This window comes from Homarus americanus, unplaced genomic scaffold (assembly GCF_018991925.1).
Source record: "Homarus americanus isolate GMGI-L3 unplaced genomic scaffold, GMGI_Hamer_2.0 scaffold45698, whole genome shotgun sequence".
Classification (NCBI taxonomy): Eukaryota; Metazoa; Arthropoda; class Malacostraca; order Decapoda; family Nephropidae; genus Homarus; species Homarus americanus.
The window spans coordinates 9,461,325-9,479,885 of record NW_024735554.1 but is presented as its reverse complement, the minus strand read 5'-3'; the positions used below and the strand labels follow the sequence as shown (position 1 = coordinate 9,479,885).

Sequence of the window (18,561 nt, the reverse complement as noted above, 5' to 3'; positions counted from 1 at the left end):
AACTCCTTCTCACTTCTCTAGTTGACGTAATGAAGATTTATCCTCAGGTGTACAGTTAGCTTAGTAGAGGCAGATAGGATGCATTCTCCGTCTCCAATTAGCTTAATGGGGACAGCTGGATACATTCTCACGTCACCAGTAAGCTTATAAATTGAAACAGCTACATGGATTCTCACGTCTCCAGCTTAGCTTCATTAAAAACAAGTCGGATTCAAGCTCACGCCACCAGGTAGAGGAGGAAAAGTTTTGCATACGCAGCTCCGAGAAATTCAAGGACTGGTTATCGGGAGAGGCTCTGACAGGAGAACAAAGGCGAGTGTGTTGAAGGGTAGCTACCGGGGCCGCCCACCTGTTGCAAGACGACCCCGGGCCACCACCACCACCACCACCAACACGATCACCAACACCACTACCACAATTACCAATACCACTACCACCGTCACCACCACCACCACCACCACGATCACCAACACCACCACTACGATCATCAATACCACCACCACCACCACCACCACTACTACGATCTCCACCATTACCCTCACCACACACCATCACCACTGCCACCATCACCACTACCACCATCACCACCATGCATGTTAAGTTGATGACTTACTGAGGATTGCGAGTTGTAATTAGGGACGAAACATTGGGAAACTGGGAAAAAATTGAACTATCTTTAAGTCTTAGGAAACGAGAGGAAGCCACAAGAAAAAATGAAGAATGTGGAAGGGGAGACTCAACTAGATACTACTTCACCTCCCATCTCTCTTCCTGTGTTATATCTCTGATCACTTAATTATTACCCCTTAAGAGCCTTCTCCCTACCCCCCCCTCCCACCCCCTCCTCCTCTTCTCTCCCTTCCTTCCTCCTCCTCCTCCTCCTTCCCTACCTTGATTCCTTCATCGTCTGGTGGTAATGGTTGACTCGTGATGATTGTACTAATTCCTTGAGGTGGAGGCTGGAGAGAGGTAGAGGGAGAGTCATTGTTTTCATAGTGATGATAGTAGTAGTAGTAGTAGTAGTAGTAGTAGTAGTTAGGTTAATGTACTCAAGCCTCAATTAAACTCACTTTGTTAATTCACCCAAATATTACCTCACCTAACCCATTCTAAATGTAAGCAACTCTTACCTAACCTAACCTAACCTAACTTACAAAACCACCTGGTGTATACCCTAAGTAAACATTACGATAAACTAAGCGGGTATTAACACCTTTTTTTAAGAGGTGCTAAGACTCACTCACCTGTTATATTGTGCCATACCTGAGCTGTCGAGTGTGACTGTGGTATTGGTTTTTATTGCAGGTAAGTGTGAGCGTGTTGACCCCTGTTACTACGACTACTGCTGCTGGTGACGTAACCCCTCTACCGACACCACCACCACCACAACAACAAATATCTCCAGATTTACGAAGATTTTAAACACTGATTTTGTCCTGAAATGCATCCAGATAAGGTAAAGTCTCAGTATTATTTTTATGCCATTTTCAACTTTGATTATTGTTGTTTGAGTGTAATTAGATAAGCGAGGGTGTTTATATCTCAGTTACGAGGAAATTTCAACATACGAACCTTAGATAATTGGTAACCCACAGGTGTCAGGTTAAGTACCTCGTAAAGTAAGTACAGGTGGGAATTTTAATATTAAGTTCACGTCGTCGTAAGAGTGACCAAAGTAATCAATAGTGGAGAGTTTTATTACCTGTCAGTGAACATTTACATATAGCATCATCACTATAACAACAATGGCCCATAATATTAATTCTTTGTTTACATTACCTTTTTTTCCCCTTTGGTTTTGCCGCGAAAAATGAATAAACATTGAACTCTTTCCCGCCTTTTCTCACTTACTGGTATAAGATCTGGGAATGCATTACGAAACCCAATTATTTTCTTATTCCATTCAGGCGGTATTTATTTCACCATTACGGGGCTGTGTTTCGTGTGTGTGTGTGTGTGGGGGGGGAGAGTTTAGTGAAGCGAGGCGAGTATTGGTGTGAAGACCTCACTCATTACCCAGGTGGTGGTAACTGGTCCTCACACACACACACACACACTCGTAATGACACTCTCGCATGGTAACTTCCTCGTGTTCTCTCACTGATGGCTACTGGAGGTAGTGAGTCGTTACAGCTCACCGGAAGGGAAACACACCGCTATGGGCCACGATTCACATTTCAGGTGGAAACTTGTATTTTTTTTACACACACAAAAAAAAAACATGAAAAAAAAGAAAGAAAGGGAGAAGTGATTTCGCCAATATTCCAAAAAAAAAAACCAATGAACTTTTATGGAGTTTGATGTTTGTTAAGCGATGCCCATTACAGAAAATTGGGGAAAATGGTGTTCCCTGCACTTAACAGGTCACTTTTGGTCTACGTCACTTAACAGGTCACTTATGGTCCCTTACATTTAACAGTCATCACCACACACACAATCACCACCACACACACAGTCACCACCACACACACAGTCATCACCACACACACAGTCACCACCACACACACAGTCACCACCACACACACACAGTCACCACCACCACACACAGTCAGTACTTAACACATCCGGACGCCTCACCGCTGCCAGCCACTCTAAACCTGTTCATCTCTCCCACACCTGTCGTTAATGGAGCTCCGTGCACCTGGCTTTCCAACTGTACTTATGTAATCATTAGTTTACATACGGTGAGGGTTTTAATAAGTGAGTTGATTGCTTTATGCCACGTTTAGTTCATGGTAAGATGCTGATACACCTTACCCACCCACACCCTGCACCTTACCCACCCACACCCTGCACCTTACCCACCCACACCCTGCACCTAATTCACCCACACCCCTGCAACCCATCCACCCACACCGTCCACCCCACACACCCATACCCCCACCAACCCACACCCTGCACTATCCACCCACACCCCCTCCTCACCATTCACCCACACCCCTCTTCACCATCCACCCACACCCTCCTCACCATCCACCCACACCCTCCACACCATCCACCCACACCCTCCACACCATCCACCCACACCTCCACACCATCCACCCACACCTCCACACCATCCACCACACCCTCCACACTATCCACCCACACTCCACACTATCCACTCCACACCTCCACATTCATCCACCCATTACCCCTCCTCACTATCCACCCACACCCTCCTCACTATCTACCCACACCCTCCTCACTATCCACCCACACCCTCCTCACTATCCACCCACACCCTCCACACTATCCACCCACACCCTCCACACTATCCACCCACACCCTCCACCCTACCGAGACAGGTGGTACTCGATCCATCCCTCGCAGCAGCTGGTGAGTGGTGGGTGTCTCGCAGGGGGTCAGTTAACGAGCGGGGGATAATTTGTCATTTTCCAAGGGAGGGAGGGGGGAGTCGTTAGGTGGTGACGAGGTGGTAATGTTTCTTTTTGGTGATACTGAGATTGTGAATGTTATAGGCTATGGTTGGGGTTGTGACGATTGTAGGCAGATGCTGGGGTTGTGAATGTGTTGTAGATAGATGCTTAAGTTGTGAGTATGCTGTTGGCTGTTACTGGGGGTTATATAAAACGTCAGTATCGTAAGCTGATTTTGTCTTTAATTCCATAAGATCATTTTTCTCTTCAATATTGCAAAGCCCCGTCATCCCTGCCATGTTGCACGGTGGCTGCAACAGAGAGCACAAACATAACACATTTTCTCTCTTCATTTACTGACATTCAATCACATTAATACCTTCGTGTAACATCCTCAGTGTGAACTCATTAGTAAATGGAATATTTTCTTTATTTTACACGTCGTCATTTTTTTTTTACCGTGTGAGGCGAGCCAGGGTCATGTGGACTGACTACCTCTCGTTGACTGCCATGATGCTAGTATTGGAGAGGATGTGTATGTTTTTATCTTAGTCTGCCTCGTGTTTGTCCAGTCGTCTATCATCGGGTAGTATTGACTCGGGTTTGTAGGATGGTGTTATGTTATGTTATTGAAGACCCCTCAGGTTGTTATGGGAATTTCCTTCTTACGTCACTATACCTAAATTACCAGACTAGTGCTGTGTATTTTGTTGTCTTTCAGTTGGGTTTCTTCTATGTATTTTTATTTTCATTGGCTTTTTCCATCATTTCTTCTCCTTAATTATTTTTTTTAGTATCCGTTATCTTATCAACCATTTATCCCCTTTGCTTAATCTTATCTTCACTGCGGTGTTTAGGTGAGGATTACTTCCCTGTTCATGTTAACCGTCCAAGGTGTCTTGCTGACGTCACTTGGTGCTGTGTAATCACCGCCTCCCTCACACTCCAATTTGTCCAGTGAAGTTTCCGGCAGTCGCTCCCTGGACTCCCACCAAGGTGCACTTCTGTCGACGCCTCACTGAGACAAAAGCTGATTATCAGGAACAGATGTTGCTGCGGCTGGTGTTTTGGGGACAGCATCCCAGGTTGTGTACTCGCTTCCTATCTTTACACTGGAGACGGACTAGGAGTATTCTTCCAGCCTTGTCCCAAAGCTGTGTCATACCGACTGCTGCTACTTCATTTTTACGACTCTGTGATTATCACCCTCGAGAAGAGGAGCTTTAACATTTTTAGAGACGTCACTACACCCTCCAAGCTTGAGAGTCTCATAACCTGCTCCACCCTCTGGTTCTTAAAATAATGATAATGGGTCATCCTTATGGGGCGACATGACCATCAGGCCGGTTTATGCTGAGTACCTGTACATGGAAATGTTTCTAGTAATGAGAAGGTGGACATGGCTGTGTCCCGTCCAGCCCCTGTGCCGTGTATGTAATGCCTGGCAGCACTGTCAGATCAAGGTTGGCTCAAAATAGCTCCGGGAGATTACAACAGAGATATGCCCCTGGACGTTCAGTATCCCAGAATGCCATGGAGGTGGGAGACAGCTCTGGCCACGCTCTGCATTACCCAGTCTAGAGTGACACACGGCCACCTGATGACCCGAGAGTCCCAGCCAGTATATTATGAGTGTCTGGTCCCCTTGACTATAAAACACTTGCTGGTCCAGTGTACTAGTGTGGGGGACAATAGGAGGCTGCCCCTCTTCACGACTGGGGGGGGGTGGGGCGGGTGTCTTGGGTCGCATGTTTCATTTCTAGAGGATAGGGATTTTAAAGTTGTAATAGTTTAAGTATAACTACGTCTATGTATATATTTCCTCCACAGTTTTACTATTTCATTATTGTTAATAGATACATATTTTAAGTGAATATGACATCAAATAACTGTTATGACTCCTGATGTCCTTTTCCAAAATTTTTCGTTATATATTATTTCCACTGTGTTCTCAAGGTTAACTATAGTGACGTAATATAAGTCATTATAGGGAGACAGGAGATTGCTATTTACTCCCGTACACCTGAACCCACCACTAATTAACTTCCTCACCTGGCGTCTGATCATCGACCCCAGAGTTTTGAGGGCATAGACGGGTGTTACTGGTGGTGGTGTGTGATGGTGATGGTGTGTGATGGTGATGGTGTGTGATGGTGGTGGTGTGTGATGATGATGGTGTGTGATGGTGGTGGTGTGTGATGGTGGTGGTGTGTGATGATGATGGTGTGTGATGGTGGTGGTGTGTGATGGTGATGGTGTGTGATGGTGATGGTGTGTGATGGTGGTGGTGGTGTGTGATGATAGTGATGTAGTGTGTAATGATGAACTGTGACAGTGAAGGCTCTATAGGCTATACCTAACCTATGCCAAGCCGGGAAACAACACAAACCTATATAATATATATGGAGTTTTAGATTGACTCTCATCATTATCAAAACATCAATATTATTTTTTTGTCTTTTAATTTAGGTTTGATATCCTTACTCTAATTACAAGTCTGTCCCATATACAGCCCACCGATACACTCAGTACACGAGGAAGCAGCTTGGACGTCACTCGACTTTTACCTAGTCAGATGTTCAGAGACTCTACATTGATCGAGGATTATAAATATGGTACCTTTGATGGCAGTGAATTCATTACTTGGATAGATATTATTATTCATCAATTTTGTGTAGAAACGTAGTTAGGAGGTACATAAGGGAGGTTAGTCAGGTGTTCTCCAGGCATGATCATATTTACATTCTAAAGCTTAAATGTTTTTCATTTACTGTAGGAGTATCATGGCCGTTCGACCCTTTGATGACGATGCTGATTTAACCCTTTGATGACTGTTTTAACCCTTTAATGACTATGTTTTAACCCTTTGATGACTGTTTTAACCCTTTAATGACTATGTTTTAACCCTTTGATGACTGTTTTAATCCTTTAATGACTATGTTTTAACCCTTTGATCTGATTTAACCCCTTAATGACGATGATTTTATCCCTTAATGACGATGATTTAACTCTTAATGACTATGATTTAACCCTTTGACGGCGATCATTTAACCATTTGATGGTTGGTTTAAACCTTTGATGACTGGTTTAACCCTTTGATGACTGGTTTAACACTTTGATGACGATGATTCAACCCTTAGACAATGATGATTTAACCCTCTAATGACGATGATTTAACCCTTTAATGACGAAGATTTAATCCTTTAATGACGAAGATTTAATCCCTTGATGACGATGATTTAACTCTTTGATGACGATGATTTAACCCCTTAATTACGATGATTTAACCCCTTAATTACAATGATTTAACCCCTTTCGTGACTAATTTAACCCTTTAGTGTAGATCTAACCCTTTAATGACAATGATTTAACCCTTCAAGACTCAAAGGGTTAAGTCAGGTAATGTGTCGTGGTCAACTTAACGTGAGGAGAAGACATAGTTACCTGGCACAGTATGATGACACAAGCATATATGGGGAGGCACCTGTCTGGCCTGAGAGATCATAATTATATCCTGAATGACCTTGACCTATAATTCCTGAGCTAATTATGACCTTCAGGAAGCTTTTGAACTTTAGAGAGAGAGAGAGAGAGAGATAAAACATAATCAATAAACCAAATGAATCTTTTACATAAGGAACAAACCAACGTAGACACATTAATGCACCCGAAGATTCTGTTTACATAATAAGTAACAACAAAAAATCGACATATATTACCTTACCACCCATCCCCCCCCATCCTCCTCCTCCTCCCCATCCCCCTTCCCTTATCCCCTTTCCCATCCCCCTTCCCCATCCCCCTCTCCTGCCCCACACACACACACACACGGTTCTGAACTCCGCCACTCACCCTCCGTCAACCCAAGGTCACTGTGCCAACTTTAACCATAACTGTATCCTCGTTTACCTAGCAACGGGCTCTCTCTCTCTCTGGTGAGGTGTAAAGGATGAATAGGACATTTTAGTCTGATTAGGTTTAAGAATCAAGAAAGTTCCGGGTCGAGGATTTTCTTCATCAATGGTCGCATCGCTCCTCTCTGAAAGGGTCGCAGAAACAGACTGACACTCTCTCTCTATGCATGATGGTCACCCTAGTTATCTCCTACACACACACACACACACACACACACACACACACACACACACACACACACACACACACACACACACAAGCTCTTTTCTACACTAGTATTCAGTTGTTGCTGCTTTTGCTGTGCTTGTGTTTGTAAAGGTGTATTCAGGTGTTTCAACGTTCAGGGACCTTTACACTAAGACACCATCATTTAAAAATATATAAAGGTGTATCGTTTTTGGTGTAAGTAAGTGTTTTAGGGTAGAGGGAGAGTGTGACGCGGCGTTTACTGATGCTTTGGAGTGTGGTTGTTGGATGTGATATGAAGAGCGAATGTTAAAAACTGTGTAGTAATTGATATCTCAGATTATTATCATTAGTAGTAGTAGTAGTTAAGAAATAGAGACCAGGGGCGAATCCAGGAATATCAAGGGCGGGGGGTCCACAAGAAGTTGTGGGTGGAGGAATATGGAAAGCACAGTGAACCCACCCTGAAATTTTTTTTTAAATCTAACCAATATTATGGGAATTTAAAGGCCATTTTGAAGCTATGTGCACTTGATATTTGGAGATATTTTGAGGTCAATAGTAATTACTTTTTACTCTACAAAAACGCCTGAGTACAATACTGCATTAAAGAAAGGTCCGCCCCTGCAGACACGGATCATGTATTGAGGGGGGAGGGTCGGTGGGCACAGTTTTTCTCCCAACATGCTCATTAACTCAGCAACTTGAGAACTCGTGTGAATTCCCAGGACGACAGTGTTCATGTCTGTCTTGTTTCTTGTCTGTCTGTCTGCTTCTTATTATTATTCTTTTTCTTCTTCGTCATGCCGCCAGAATCAGACTTGACTATAGAGTATGTTCGGAACTCATGAGAAAACCTAACCTTCCCGTGCACTTGGTGTCGAATTTGTGGTGAAAATATAGAACACAGCCTTCAGCATTACATCTCAAGAGTACAGAAGACCAATTCGTTCCTTGTTGCCACCTAACAAAACCTTTGACGAACTCTGTAAATTCATCCCACCTTCTTCTCTTCTCTTCTCTCGCCTTTCCTATACGCCCTCCCTGCATCTCTTCCACTCCCCTCTCTTTCACATTCCTCCTCTTCTCCCTCCCCCACTCCCTTCCCCACTCCAGTCCTGAACAGAGCAACACCCTAAGCTAAGCCGGTCTGATTTGGCATTCATAATTTTCAAACGATTCCCCGAAAAAAAATAAATATATAAAAAAAATATCTAAAAAAAAGTATACAAATAATAATTCTTTTTTATCGCCGATGTAGTTGATGTCGAGGAAATATAATTACTGAATATTTTTAATGTGATTTTATATATTAGGTATTTTTTTCCGCCCCTTCACAACTGTACGGGGGATAAAGATGACGATATTTTATGACTCCTGTTAAAATAATGGTAATTTATCTTCGTGTTTTTTTGTGCGTTTGTGTGTTTTTCTTTTTAATATATTGAGCTGTATGGGGTTAAAAAAAGGACTATGAGCCAATTTATTTTTATTTTGTATTTTTTTTTAGTTTTTTTTATGGGTAGTGATAGAAATATTTGTGTATGTATGTGTTGATCTTGAGTTTGTTTTACTGTGTCACAAGCGACCTGTTTTTTTCTTTTCTTTTTTACTTTCTAAAAAAACAATAAGCTTTTAAAAGCGTTTCGTAAATCTTTTACTTTTTGTGTCTATTTTTGAAATGATCGGCTAAAGAAAAAAAAAGCCATCAGGGAATCTAAAGAAATCTTTTTACCGAACAGAAAAATTTGCAAGTTTTCCGAGGGATATTTTCAAAAATATCTTTTTAGTGGAGGCAAAAAATTATGAAAGGTCTTTCTTTTTTCCTTGATTTTTCCTGTTTTTTTAATAAAGGTTTTTAGCGGGGGACGTCAGCGGGTTTTTTCCCGGCGAGTCTTGAAATATTAGTAAAAACGCCAATGATTTGTTTATATTTTTATTTTGTAATTTTTAAGACCAGAAAAGCGTTTATATGGATCGAGTTTTTATTTTTCTACTTTTTTATATTGTGAATAAAAAGATCCCAACTTTTATATTTTAGCTGTAGTGTGTGTGTGTGTGTGTGTGTGTGTGTGTGTGTTACTTATGTGACACTTGAATCCTCATTATTCAACACCACAACAACAACAACACCATTTCACATCACCACCAAAACACAACACCAGCAAAACCATTACACAACACCACAATAACAGTTTCTTCTTTAGGGTAAAAAGCCAGGAGCAACACCACACACTAGACTTGGGTCGGGTGAGCAATAAATCCGCCTCTGCCGTCGTCTCCTGAGAGCCACAAATAACAACAAGAGATCCGAGCCTTTGACTGTCAATGGCGCGGAAGGTTGGATCCTCTTCGGGTGGGATTCGCTGCTCCTTTGTTTTCCGCTAGGATGTTTGGGTCTTGTGTTTATACTCCGTTGAAGCCGCGATTTCCTCATTATTGTGGGATTCTGAGGTAGTTTATTACCAGTTGTTTTGTGTGTGTGTGTGTGCCGACCTGTCGGGTAATGGTAAGCATGCTCGCCTCCCAAGCGAGTGGACCCGTGTCGATCCCCGGGCAGGGTGAAACTATGGGCAAGTTTCTTAACGCCATTTGCCTCTGTTTACCCAGCAGTAATTGGGAACCTGGATGTTAATCGATTTGCGGATCGTGTTCCAGGGTAATGGTTAGCCAGTGCAGTTGGCGAGTTGTCCGGTCTTCTCGGACTATTCCTTTACACTGGGTCAAGCAACTCGTTAACTCAGGGTGTGGTTGTTGTGTAGGCGACAACTTCTACATCCTAAACAAATTCCCGCCTAGGTGGTCCTTGGGCCGGCCATCCTTGTTACATGAGGGGCAACCATTATTATGCGCGTATGTGTGTATGTGTGTGCGTGTGTATGTGTATGCGCGTGTTTGTATGCGTGTGTGTGTGTCTCATTTCTTACTAAAATTCGATTATTCCCTGACAGAAATGACTCACTTATTACGGCCATAAATAACGTTCCATTACACAGTTCTTCTGTAGCACACTATGTTATCCTCAGTAATATGCTTCTTTTTATTCATATCTCTCAGACGAGGGTATAAAAAAGTTATTTATTAGGATGATTAAATATAGATAGATATATATTTTGAGTGTTATTTATACTCTGTGGAATGATAATGCTGGGGGCTGCATGTCATGGCTGGCTCAGTATGTTGTACCTCGCCTGCGGGTGATGTATTGTGTGTGTGGCTGAGGTGATTATACTTAATTATAGACTACATGTTTATTTTGAAGATGGTGAATTGTCTCTCTCTCTCTCTCTCTCTCTCTCTCTCTCTCTCTCTCTCTCTCTCTCTCTCTCTCTCTCTCTCTCTCTCTCTCTACTTCAGCAATCATTTATTAAATATACAATATATACCTATGCTTTAACTCAGTAATTCACATTTATATTCAGTACATCATTATATTATCTCCCTGCTCTAGGTGGGTGTATAGAGTAATCTGTTTTTATCTGTCTTTGTCTGTTTGTCCATAACTAATTGTCTATCTGTCTGTCTGTAATCAAAAGGTACCTGCTTCTTATTACAAGTTGTCTGTGTGTATTGAGGTGTTTGGTAAATTTACTCATACGATCCTTAGAATATCACAAAACAACTGTTATGTCTAGATGAGTGGGTTGTAGGTGGTTGTGGTCCAGTGTTGTGTTGTGTTTTTTTTCTTTTGTGTTGTTTTTTTGGTTTGTTAATAACTTGTACAACAACAGTATAGGAAAAGAGGATCTACAACACAAGTTTCATAACAACAACAACAACATTTTACCTTTAACAAATTTCACAATTGCACAGCCAACAACACCAGCACAATCAACAGCAACTAAACAATAGCAATAACACAATCAATAACAATTAAACAACAACAATATAATCAACAGCAATTAAACAACAACAACAACAACAGCAGCAGCATAATCAACAACTAAATAACAACAACAGCACAATCAACAACTAAGCAATAACAACAGCACAATCAACAACAACAGCAGCAACTAAACAACAATAACAACACAATCAACAACTAAACAACAACATCACAATCAACAACAACTAAACAACAATAACAACACAATCAACAACTAAACAGCAACAATCCCTCCACCATGATCACAGCCAATTACACACAGCATCTCCTCCAAGCTGTACTCGAGGCTATTCTTTCCTCCTCCTTGATGGCAAATAATTAAGTCATTCTCCTCCAAGACGCCAGAGGTCTGCGGGTCACTCCGCTCTTAGCAACCAGCTGCAGTAATCGCCCAATTACAACTTGTGTAATCGTGCAGCTAATTTGTGATTGGGCCCTGGCGTAGTAACTTAAAGGAATGAGAGGAGAAAGGGAAGGAGGTTTAAAACGAGCTGGAAAGGAAGGATTGTGGGGGATTTAGGAAGGGATTGTGGGGATTTAGGGAGGTGTGAGAGGGAGGGATTGTGTGGGATTTAGGTAGGTGTGGGAGGGAGGGATTGTATGGGATTTAGGGAGGTGTGGGAGAGGGAGGTTGTGGGGATTTGGGGAGGTGTGGGAGGGGGATTGTGTGGGATTTAGTTAGGTGTGGGAGGGAGGGATTGTGTGGGATTTAGGGAGGTATGGGAGGGATGGATTGTGTGGGATTTTGCTAGGTGTGGGAGGGAGGGATTGTGTGGGATTTAGTTAGGTGTGGGAGGGAGGGATTCAGAAAGAGGAGGTGGAAAGTAATCATAAAGAGAGAGAGAAAAGTATAGACAAGAGAAACGAATAGACAAGGAAAAGGAAAAAAAAGGAAAGCGTGAGAAGAGAGAATGAGAATAGGGGAAGACGGAGATAAAAAAGGAGAGAATTGGCAATAGAAGAGAAAGAAGAAGAAAACAGAGGTGAAAGAGGTAATTGAAAGTCATAATAATTCCAGGTTTTAGTCCTAGGTGTGTTAGAAGGACATTATAATGGCGGACGCTTGGCTTTCCTAATATTGAACTTTTTGTATGTGTGTGTGTGTGTGTGTGTGTGTGTGTGTGTGTGTGTGTGTGTGTGTGTGTGTGTGTGTGTGTGTGTGTGTGTGTGTGTTTCACAGTCTTATATGACGATGGGAAATTATGTACACACACACTTGACCTCTTAATAAAACCTTGAAGAATAGACAAGAGACTTAATCAATAATACGGTCAATTTAACAACAAATTAACGGAGATAATTGTTTTGTGAGTGGCTGTCAGTCATCTGTGTGTGTGTGTGTGTGTGTGTGTGTGTGTGTGTGTGTGTGTGTGTTTATTCTTTTTGTAAATAATTATGAATTCATAATATTGTTTGTGTACGTCCATGTTTATATTAGAATTGTTTAAACTCCTCCTCATCATCATCATCATCCTCATCTTCATCATCATCATTATCATCATCATCATCATCATCATCATCATTCTCCTCTTCCTCTTTCTCCTCTTTCTCCTCACACAAACCATCACAATAATTAACGCACAGTCACCACTCAGAACGCACTGACCTGAATATATGAACCAATAAGAACACTATAATTAAAGCATAAGAACCACTCATAACCTAATAATAACAACTCGTGATCCAATCAGAAGATAGCAAAAACGCATTAACCAATCAGAAAACTAATTTGGTCGTTTACAACCCAACGGCGAGCCAATCAAAACACGTCATGTTGACCTCCCACAAATCATCCTCAGATCGCCTTCAGGAAATCAGAACCAGCCAAATCGTCTGGTGCATTACCGTCTGATGGGGACACTCAGAACAGCAGCGAGCACCCAGGGAAAGGTTATTAACAATCAGAGCAGATTTAGTCATTAGTGATGAAACTCTTTAATTTACCCATCTGTTTTAGTTCATATTGGTGTGACGCGACAAATGGTGGGTTCTCGCTTGACCCTGCAGTGCTCTCTCTCTCTCTCTCTCTCTCTCTCTCTCTCTCTCTCTCTCTCTCTCTCTCTCTCTCTCTCCTTCTCTCTCTCTCCCTCTCTCTCTCACACACACACTACAATTATCAATAAGTTATCACGGGGTTGCCGTTTATAAATTCACTCACTTAACGTGCGTCATTATTTATTAAACCAGCGAGCCGTGGTGCCTGATTGAGGATCTTTTCTATATTTAAAGAGAAGTAATTTGCGTGCGCTGAATTCAAGCTGGCGAGGTCAACAATGTCGGGCGAATTTCAGCATATCGGGTACAATTTTTACATAATATATTTTTTTTTACCGTCATATTTTCCTATATTTTTTTTTATTATTATTTATTTCGGCAATAGCATGTGACAAGGGCCATCAGAGGTTGTTCAGTCGGATGGAGTATATTATTACGGGAGCTCATTAGTATTGAAAATAGTCATAGAGTGATTGTAAAGTAATACGTGATGCTTAATTACCGTGAATTTAGATGTTGGAGACATGAGCAGCGGTGGGTTAGTTGAGGGGGTTTGGAGGGAAGAGGAGGGAGGGTTTAGGTAAGGGGGGAGGGAAGTAGGAGGTGCAGACGAGAGGATGTTTACTGCTGCGAGGTGAAGCCCTAGGCAGGTTTGGTAGAATCCCGCCTATGAAGTTACAGTGTGCGTTGGTGGTTCTAGTTTGTTGTGACGTTAGGACTCTCTCTCTCTCTCTCTCTCTCTCTCTCTCTCTCTCTCTCTCTCTCTCTCTCTGGCCTAACTTATCTTAAACCTGAATTTAAATACAGGTAAAGTTAACCTATTCTCCTAACCCTTTTAACCCTCACTCCTCTCTCCTCTTCCCTCCACTTCCTCCTTCCCTTTACCTTTCCTCTACCCTTCCCCTTACCCTCCACCTTCCCTCCCCCCTTCACCTTTCCCTCCCCCTTCCAATTTCGGTCCACCTTCCCACTTCCCCCCTTCCCTTCACCCTTTCACTTCCCCCCCTTCCCTTCACCCTTCCATTCCTTCCCTCCCCCTTCTTTCAACCCTTCTCATTACATTCCTCCGTTCCTTCCCCTCTCATCCGTCCCCTTCGTCTTATGTCCTAAATATCTCTTTATCGCCTCCTCCATCTGTTATTATTGCGTCTTCTCTTCTCATCTCCCCTCTCTCTTCTATCTCTTCCCCTCTGTGTCTCTCTCTCTCTCTCTCCTTCATTCGTTCTTCTTTCTTTTCCTTCGCCGTTGTCCTCTTTCATGTTCACATAATTCACCTTGTTCACCCATCACTTTTGTTCAATTATCTTGTTATGCGTTCTCTTATTACTGTTTCTGTTATGTGTTCTCTCAATGTTGTTCTCTGTGATGTGTTCTCTGTTTAATGTTCTCTCAACACTGTGGCCAAACATATTGCCTCACACTGATGTTCTCACACTATTGTAAATAAGTTATAATACAGAACTAAACAAACGATGGATTTGAAATAACCTACAACATTCACTGCCACAATCCTGACCTCTGGGGATTGTTACACACACACACACACACACACATACACACACACACACACACACACACACACCCTTTGAAACCTGTTCCCTATAATCCTTTGACGCTACGGCTCACAGGATGAATATGGGGGTGCACACTAAACTAGCCTCTCTGTATGTAGGAAAAAAAATATAATATAAAATAAAATAAGATACGATTTATTGTAAGGTAAAAGAAATACTATAAAGATTATTGAGGAAGATAGAGAGAAAACTATTGTATTTTTATGATAGAGTTGTAGTGTTTTTAATGGTAGTTTATGGGAAGGTTTAGTAATTAATTTAAGACCATGGAGTGTTTGATTCTGATGGCTGATACACCTGAAATGATCCTGGACTGAAGGAGAGAACTCGGTGTTGCGGGTAACTTATTGTGTTTCCTCTATATTGGTTCTTCCTGTTGTGTTCTGTGATGTTGTTTTTGTTCACTTATTAATGTTCTCTCTGTTGTTATGTGTTGTTCTGTTATAGTTCTTGTTGTTCTCTTGTTCTCTGCTGTTATGTGTTGTTCTGTTATAGTTCTTCTTGTTCTCTTGTTCTCTGTTGTTATGTGTTGTTCTGTTATAGTTCTTCTTGTTCTTTTGTTATTATTCTCTGCTGTTATGTGTTCTGTTATAGTTCTTATTTTGTTATTAATGTTCTATCTCCTGTTGTGTTCTGGGATAGTTCTTCTTGTTCTTACTAATGTTCTCTCTGCTGTTTTTTGTTCTATTATAGTTCTTTTGTTCTCTTTTTAATGTTCTCTTTATCACGTTTGTTCTTCTCATCCCACTCATCTCCCTCTCATCCTTCCCACTCCCTTTATGATTCTTCTTTCCATCTCTCTCTCTCTCTCTCTCTCTCTCTCGTCTATTTTCCATCACTTTTATTATAATTTTTTCTCCATCTCCTTTCCTTTCTTCTCCACCATTTTTCTCCCACTTCCTACATCATCTTATTTGTCTATCTCTCTCCCCTACTTCCCTTTTCCAGCTCTCTCTTTCTCTCTCCCTTTCCCTTCTCAACCCTCTTTCCCTTTCTCCCTCCTTGCATCTCTCCCCCTTTCCAAGCCTCTTTCCCTCCCTCTCTCCCTCGTTTCTCCCCTTGCCAACCCTTTCCAATTCTTCCTTCCTTCCTTCCTTCCTTCCTTCCTTCCTTCCTTCCTGTCGTCCGTCTTCAAGTTTCAGTAAAGTCATTAAGTTTGTTGATTTAAATTTGAAATTCTGGGGATAAATGAAAATAAGTGAAGCTGTTCTGTAGTATTGGGTCTCTCTCTCTCTCTCTCTCTCTCTCTCTCTCTCTCTCACAGCTCGTGTCATTTAACACCTCAAATTAAATCAAATATAATTTTATCGTCTAAAGTTGGGTACAATTATTTTAACTTTTTTATTTTTATTTTTTTATTTTTTTTTATTTTTTTTTCTCACCTGAAATTAATTGAACTTAATTTAGATGAAAAAAGTAGCACCTAAAATTGCTTCATCGGAAATAGGATTATCTATAGTTAGTTCGTGTGTAATTGGGTAAAACTGGGTCATCTGAAATTAGTATATCAAATTGTTTCGCCTGAAATTTGGTTATGTAGGATTTTTTGGTCAACAGATTTTTGTTTTAAGTGAAATTGGTTACCTGAAATTGCATCATGTGAAATTATTTGCCTGAAATTGCATCGTATGAAATTGGTTGTCTGAAATTGCATCGTGAAATTGGTTGTCTGAAATTGCATCGTGTGAAATTGGTTGTCTGAAATTGCATCATGTGAAATTATTTGCCTGAAATTGCATCGTGTGAAATTGGTTGTCTGAAATTGCATCGTGTGAAATTGACTGCCTGCAATAAGGTCACCTGAAATTGGGTGTAATTGGTTGAACTTCACCGCATTTGATTCCGGGGATCTTTTCTCTTCTATATTTACAATTCTTCTTCTCTTTCCTGCTTTTATCCGATAAATTCCAAGCACACTTTTAACCGATAAATCTCCAAACAGTAATCGTCTTTTAACAAATAAATCCCGCGTTTGCCTCTTTTAACCAATAAATTTCACCGCTTGATCTTCCTCTCCCAATAAATTTCACACACTCGTCTATTTTCCAATAAATCCCATACCTGAGTCTTCCTCTATCTCGTAAATCCCATTCAGTAAGGTTTTATTCCAGTAAATCCCCATCTGTTTATGTCGTGTTTCTCTCTCTTAGGTAAATCCAACGAGTTATTCTTTTATTTCGGATTATTTCGTACTTTTATCTTTTATTTCGGATTATATTTACTTTTATTTCCGATTATTTCATACATTTCTCCTTTATTTCCGATTATTTTTTCTTCTTTTATTTCGGATTATTTTATACATTCCTCTAGTACCTAATAAATCTGATACACTCCTCTGTTACATCATCATCAGTTTCATACATCCTACAGTAAGTAATAAATCCCATACACTTCTCTCCTACATAATTGTTTCATATATTTAAATGCACTTCCTTTCATTTATCAAATATCCCTCTCATCTCTCAGTTATCATTATTCCTTCTCTTATTGCTTTATCCATCATGTCTCATATTCTTTGTTTTATTACCTGTTTTGTCTCTTCTTGTTTCATTTTCCCTGACCCCTGCAGTGTAAGATTGTTGATAATAATAATAATAATAATAATAATAATAATAATAATAATGATAATAATGATAATAAAAACAATAATAAGGATTCTGGACGCGGGGACAGCGAGCTTTCTTCGACATCAGGATTTTTGATCCCATGGCCGCATGTCACCGTAACCTAGCTCTCGATGCTGCACACAGGAGGAACGAGAACAAGAGAAGGGCATATGGGGAGAGAATTCAAAACGTTGATCAAGGCAGCTTCACTCCTCTAGTGTTCACAACCTCTGGTGAGATGGGACCAAGTGCAAGATGTTTCTACGCCAGACTCGCGGAGGTGATCTCCGAACAGAAGCAGCAGCCCAGAAGTTATCTTACAGCCTAGATGAGATGTCGACTGTCTTTCTCTCTCCTTCGGTCGGCTTTGCTCTGCCTCAGGGGAACGAGAGCTTCTGCCCCAACTCCGACAACTGCTGCAGATATTGACTATGAGGCTACTGTCACTAAATGCCGCATAGATCTGCGGCTCAACTAATTTAACACAGATAGGATAGCTACTTATGTATTAGGATATTTAATATGAAGGTAATTAAATGGTGGCGAAGGTGTGGCTATTGGGGGAGGCTGGAGGCCACGTTGAAAAAAAAAATAGTAATAGTAATAGAAGACGTACTACTATTACTACGACTGCTACTAATATTAATACCATACTAATAACAGTCGTAGTAGTAGTAGTAGTAACATCAACAACAACAAAAATAATAATAATAATGATAATGATAATAATAATAATAATAATAATAATAATAATAATAATAATAATAATAATAATAATAAAAATAATAATAATAATAACAATAATAATAACAACAATAATAATAACAACATATAATAAATACAGTATTCTATCTAGTTGAATCTCTGGGGTCGTGTTATTGTCATCCAGCATCATATGTGTGTCACCAGCTGAAGCGTAGGAGGCGGGGCGCGGTCAACCCATCACTATAGGGAGGGTCTGAGAGGAAGGTCCTGGAGTACCCCGTGGAGTGAGAGAGAGAGAGAGAGAGAGAGAGAGAGAGAGAGAGAGAGAGAGAGGT

General features: G+C 41.0%; 1 long non-coding RNA gene across 4 annotated transcripts in view; it reads left to right on the top strand.

The window, feature by feature from the left end:
• The window catches only part of LOC121871501, a 128,118-nt gene that overhangs the window by 9,208 nt on the left and 100,349 nt on the right, over nt 1-18,561 (top strand). For all 4 annotated transcript variants that reach the window (XR_006089880.1, XR_006089879.1, XR_006089882.1 and 1 more), the window contains exon 2: nt 1,306-1,456. This is a non-coding gene — a long non-coding RNA (uncharacterized LOC121871501). The remainder of the gene's footprint in view (nt 1-1,305; nt 1,457-18,561) is intronic.